General features: G+C 38.1%; 1 pseudogene; it reads right to left on the bottom strand.

Annotated features, from left to right (window-relative positions):
* Positions 1–3052: 3052 nt before the first annotated feature.
* LOC117714972 (T-cell-specific guanine nucleotide triphosphate-binding protein 2-like) lies at positions 3053–3876 on the bottom strand (annotated as a pseudogene).
* Between the last annotated feature and the right edge of the window lie 2442 nt (positions 3877–6318).

The following is a 6318-nucleotide window of genomic DNA, read 5'->3' as shown; positions in this document are numbered from 1 at the left end:
TTCTAGGATGGTCTGGTCTATATAATAATTTTCCAGCCAGTCAGAGCTACACAGGGTTACTTTGTCTCAAAAACAAAATACTATAAATTACTATCACATACTTCCTATCATGTATAAATATAAATGTTTATACAGGAATTCAACAGTTCAAAGAACTTTATACTATTACTCTATATTTATAACGTCTTCTATATGCCAGACCAGCTTTAACTGACATATACTTAGAAAGAATTTGAAGTTAGAGTCTTCCTGCTCCACTGTGCACCTCTATGACTAATTTTTGCAGTGCTGGACATGAACTTCAGGGACTCAAGCATGCCAGAAAAGCACACTAAGAAGTTAACCTCCATCCAATTTTCCTCTTTTGTTTTGAAAGAGATTCTACTAAGTAACCCATGCTGGGTTTCAAACTCTTGCTACCTCAACTTCCTGAGTAGTACAGATGGGGAGCTTCAGGCCCAGCACTGAGTAATCAAAGTTTACTTCATAGTGTCACAATGAAGTAGTGACATAGTATTTGAGTGTTGTGACATCAGAAGAAAAATCACATGTTACAGTGCAGCCAGGTTTGCTATGTCACTATAATGCTTTAATGATATCACAGTGCAGTTTGGTGGTATAACACTGTTCTGTTATGTCACAATTCAACATTGTGATAGCATAATTCAGCATTGCAGTGACATCATTGCATGGTAATATATGTAATGTGGCAATGTGTTGACTCAATGGAGCATTATGATACCAAAATTCAACACTATAATAGCACAATGAATCACTATGTCAGTCCAGTTGAGCATCTAATATAATGATTCATGTTTGTGATGTCACAATGTGGCATCATAATATCTTTGTGATATTATAATTTAGTATTATGAGAACACAACAGAATATTTTGATAATGAAACAAATCAATGTGTTAATGCATACTGGCAAATGGTGGAGTCCTGAACTGTTATAGTGAAGATTTGGGTGTCTGTACAGCATTGTGATATCATAAGAGCCCTGTAGTGTCACATCACATAAGAGAATAGTGATCCTTTAAACATCTCATTTCAATGTATCTTTGTGACATCACAAAGAGACGTGTGATATGACATTTGAGTATTGCTATAATGAAATGATATAATGTGATCTCCTGATTCAATGATGTAATGACAACTGTATAATGTGATGCCATATCCACATTGTGATGGCTCTGTTTAATTTTACATGTATGGGTGTTTTACTGCATGTATGTCTGTGCACCATGTGTGTGCCTGATACAAGTAAAAAAGTATGGACAAAACAGTATTCTGTGGGCCACACTGTCACACTACAGCTTCCACAATGATTTTTTTTTTCCTTTGGGTGGTAGATTGCAATGGCAAAGGCCAGGTACAAAGATTTGGGGAGAGGAGTGGGATTTGGATGAATAATGTGAAATTCATAAAAATCAATAAAATGTTTTTTTTTTAATCTGTGTGCCACCATATCTGCACTCCCAAGCACATGTATCTCAAACTGGTCTTCAACACACTATGTAAAGAATGACTTTGAACTCCTGATTTCTTGGTTCTACCTCTTCAGTACTGGGAATACAAGCCTATCACCATCACTTCTAATTTGTGCAATGCTAGGAATGGAATCCAGAGCTTCATACATGGTAGGCATGATAGACTCTACCAGCTGAGCTACATTAGAAGCCTCAAGTATTCTTTAATTGGATAAAGAGAACACTAGCTACTGTACTAATATAAACTATACTTTTCTAAAATGAGATTAAAAAAAATAAGGAACAAGTATAAATTACTTGAAAAATAGTTCCAGCTGAGTATAGTATCACATGCAGGAAGCTAGCATTCTGGAATTGAAGTGAGAAGATTGAGAGTTCAAACACATCATCAGGAAGAAAAACAGGAAAGAAAGTTAAGTCCAAGATGTTAAGATCAGTAAGTAAAGCAGAAAAACGTCACAATTCTAAGTGCATTGCTTAATTTGTGTTGCTAATTAAGGATTCATAAGTAAATAAACTTTGTTTAAAAGTATTTTTTACTGTCCATCAGCAAGCAAGAGGCAATAATATTGGGGCAGCATTACTGGGCGATTATTTGTGGGATGGTAAACCGTGCCAGGAAACTTGGTGGGTAGAGCTGGTTGAGAACTCAGAAACTCACACCCGGGATGATAGTTGCCTTCCTGCTCCCTGCCAAACTCCTGGCCTGGAATATAAGCCATACTTCCCACATAAGAAAATATGACCTGGTGTCACATAGTCACAGAAAAGAGTTCTCCATATGAATGAGGTTCCTAGAGGGTTTAGCCAATAAGCTACCTTTCTAAGACATTTCTCCCTGCAAAAGACATTTAATCTCATGTCCACCCTAAGAAGCTGGTATGGTATATACCCATTTACCACAATAAACAGTCAATCAACAGTTTAGAACCATAGACTATCTTTTTCATTGAGAATCACTGTGGAGAGTATGGAGGGCATCTTTGACTAATGAGCCACAGCCTAAGCTTCCCACAGAAGGCCTCTCTGTGTGTTCAGTCACCAACACAGACATGCTAAGGACCAAGCTAAGTGACTGCGGGCCACTGCTGATGGCAGCTAGCAACTGGAGAAAAGGGGAAAAGGGACAGAAACACACACACACACACACACACACACACATGCACACAGAGGGAGAGAGAAAGAAAAAGAGGAAGATGCAAAACAAGTTCCACCAAGCAACTTCCAACCACTTTACACACACACACACACACACACACACACACACACACACACACACACACATATATATATATATATATATATATATATATATACATACATATGTACATATGTATGTACACATATTGAATGAATGTAGTAAACTCGATTAAGCTAGCTTCAACCATTTTGTATATATATATATATATATATATATATATATATATATATATATATATATACACGCAAATACACATTTGGTGGATGGGGGCCACTGCTGATGGCAGCTAGCAACATCTGAAATGTAAATAAATAAAATATTCAATTTAAAAAGAAAGAAAATGTCTTCAACAAATGGTGCTAGTCTAACTGGACATCTACATGTAGAAGAAAAGTGAGCATGAACATGTGGCGTTTGTAGGCTGAGAGCTCTCTCAGAAGGGTGGTTTCTAACTTTGAGAATTCAAGGTCAGACACATCAAAGTTAGAGACTAAGAAGACTGGAGGCTCCTGGTGGGTCACTTGCTTGAGTATACTTAAAATGTTATCTCAAATCTTCTTTAATGTGTTCTCTTTACTGAATCTCCTAGGTTTAATCACTTTTTCTTCCTCAACAGCAATAATGTATGGGTTAGAACAAAATAGAAACTCCTGTTCATTTGCACAATGGCTTTGGCAATTTTTATGTCACTAAATTTAGGGGGTCCAGAAGAGACAATAATGAAGAAGTCATACTCCTCTATGTTGATTTTCTTCAAATACTCATTTGGATGAAAGGCACCAAATGCAATACTTGGCAGGTCCCATAGTGTCACACTGGGACACATTGCATATGGGTATGGTGTTCTCTCAGTGGTTGTACATACCACCCCAGTGGGAGCAGCCACACCTTCTTCATCAGCCCCTACTCCCTGTAGAGCATTGATTAGACTGGACTTTCCAGCCCCAGTCTCCCCTATCAGTGCAATGTTCACTGAGGCTTTCTCGATGTCACTCAAAGCATTCCTGATTGCAGAAACTGTTTCCTGAAGTTTTCTTTCCTCTGGGGATGATTCAATGAAGGCAATCAAATCCTGAAACAGGATTTTGGTTTTCATCTTGAAATTCTGAAGGTTTGTGACAAAGCTGGAGGTCAAATCAGGATCATTTTTTGGAGAGGGTGCAAAAGAGGAAGTCTGACCCATCCCTGGAAAATGTTGATGGTACCTAAGGGAGGAAAGAACCAGGAAGGTCAACAAATTAGTTCAGCAAAAACAACCATTGGATAGCAGAGCCTAGCACTTGCCCCCACATTATAGATAGGGACTTTCTTCCCTTCAATCAAATGTACAGAATAAATAGCACTTACTCCTGGGTTTAGCTTTAAATTTGGTTTGGCTCACACTCCTTAACCTTTGACTATTTTCTTCTTTACAGTGTTTTTAGTTCTCCAAGATCAAATTCAAGCCTGTATTAGCAGCATTAAGGAGGTTGTGCAATGGTCTGAGCTTAGCCTGAGTTATGATACCAAGAGGTTGTCTGGAAAAGAGATTAACCAAGTTCAATGCTCTGTCTGTCTCTCCAAATAAGGTCTTATTATGACATGCACACTGACTTTCAGGTTTTCAGTTTTACTTCAGTAATTGAAAAGAATGGTAGCAAATTCAATTGGAGACCTCAGCTTATGATCAAAAGGAGTAGTCTTAAGGATGGGTGAGACTCTTTATCTACCTTTCTTGGGTTCCCTGTGACCTTGATATCTATGAAAGGTCTTTCATTGTTTGATGCTGAAAACCCTTTGCTTTGGTAATTAAAACCTTGTGGTTCTTGTAGATATAGGTTCTGATGGGGAAGCTGCTACTATTATTTTGTCAAATTGGCATGACATGCCCATCAATTTGCCTTTTAAATGCTTATGTTTGTATCCATGAATTAGTATGGCTGTCAGCTTTGGCCATAGAAGCTGCTCTATAGAATGAGTAGGAGTAACTTTAGATTAACTCATGACTGTCAAAGAATTGAGCAAAAGTTGGGGTATTTGTCAAACAGAAAATGATTAAAAGCAATTTGGGAGGGAAGCCTGTTGTAAGGGAGAGTAATGATAGCAATTAGGAGAAAAGAAAGTTTATCCTTACTGATACTAAAAATATCAGAACTTTTGGATGAGGGGTATTTTAAATCACAGCCATGTCCTTCTCTTTTGGTGTTTCAGATACACAGAGGACTTTGTGAATTGTTACAGATTCCACCATAGACAGGAAGAGGGATATGTTGAAACAAAAGATCTTGAAGGAATCCAGAATGCCAAGGGCTACCATACCATCAGGGGACTGACCCAAAATGACCTAGAGATGTTGGAACAGACTTTGAATGATTATAGATCTTCCTTTGGCCTGGATGAGGCATCACTGGGAAACATCGCTGAGGATTTGAACGTGACACTGGAGGAACTCAAGGCAAACATTAAGTCTCCACATTTGTTCTCAGATGAGCCAGATACATCCTTAACAGATTAATTATTGAACTACGTTAGACATCCTTACTTTTCAAAGGTTTTCCACTTGCAAAAGTATTTCATAGACACAGTTGTGAGCGATGTTAAAATTATCCTCAGTAAAGAAGAGCTGTTGACAGAGAAGGTGAGCTCATTCTACTCTAAAGACTCTCTATGTTGGGGGAGGCCATGGGAAAAGTTAGTGTTGCCACAGTTGTTCCAGAAAGCACCTGTCTAATTCACTTCATTGAGATGTTTCAAAGTGACTCTGATGAATGTTGTCATATCCATTTTCTGCACCTGTTGACATGCTGGGGTCTCTCTGGTTGAGACTGTTACATGATGCACTCCTGAGGCTTTTTGTTGTAAATCATCTCATTACTGTGGTGTTTATTTGCTTTGTATTTAAGAAGTATTTCAGCTAGATGGAATGCCACTTCTCAATTTGCGTTTGATTGTTATGCTTTGAGGACCCCGTGTGGGAAAATCTGATGAAGTTTTTCATACCCATTTCCCTTTGAGAGCTTCAAGGTTTCCATCTTATATGAAGCTCTTTGGCCCACTTAGGGTTGGTTTATGTGTAGGGTGAAGTGTGAGAGTCAAGAATAAGTCTTGCTTGATGTCCAGTTTGCCCAGTTCCATTCTTCAAATCATGTGCCCTTTGTGCACTGTGAGTATTGGAAGCCTTGCTGAGATATTGGTTGGCTGTAGAAACATTCTGTTGGCTGCATGGTTATGGATATTCTGGCTCTGCTCTACCTATCAATTTGTTGGTCTATAGGCCGGTCCTCACAACACTATTGATCTGTTTTTGTCACTCTGCTTTCTGCTATCCCTTGAAATCAGATATTACAGTGACTCCTAGCCTGATGGTTTTGATAAATATTGTTTTGGCTACTTGCAGTCTTCTGTATTCCCATGTGAGTTTTGGATTCCACGGTCCAGTTCTATTCTAAATGGCATTGATGTTTTAGCTGAGATTGCATTAAATTTGTAGATCACTTTGTGAAGTACAGACACTTTGACAACATTAAGGTTTATAAACTATAAACATGAGAATCTTAGCATCTTTTCTTGTCATCTTTGAAATTTCTTTCATCTCTGCTTTGGAGGATCTTTCTACAATGGTTACTTATTGAAACTTGATTGCTTC

The sequence above is a fragment of the Arvicanthis niloticus genome, chromosome 9 (assembly GCF_011762505.2).
Source record: "Arvicanthis niloticus isolate mArvNil1 chromosome 9, mArvNil1.pat.X, whole genome shotgun sequence".
Lineage (NCBI taxonomy): Eukaryota > Metazoa > Chordata > Mammalia > Rodentia > Muridae > Arvicanthis > Arvicanthis niloticus.
The sequence above is the reverse complement of the archived record's forward strand: the minus strand, read 5'-3'. Positions and strand labels throughout refer to the sequence as shown.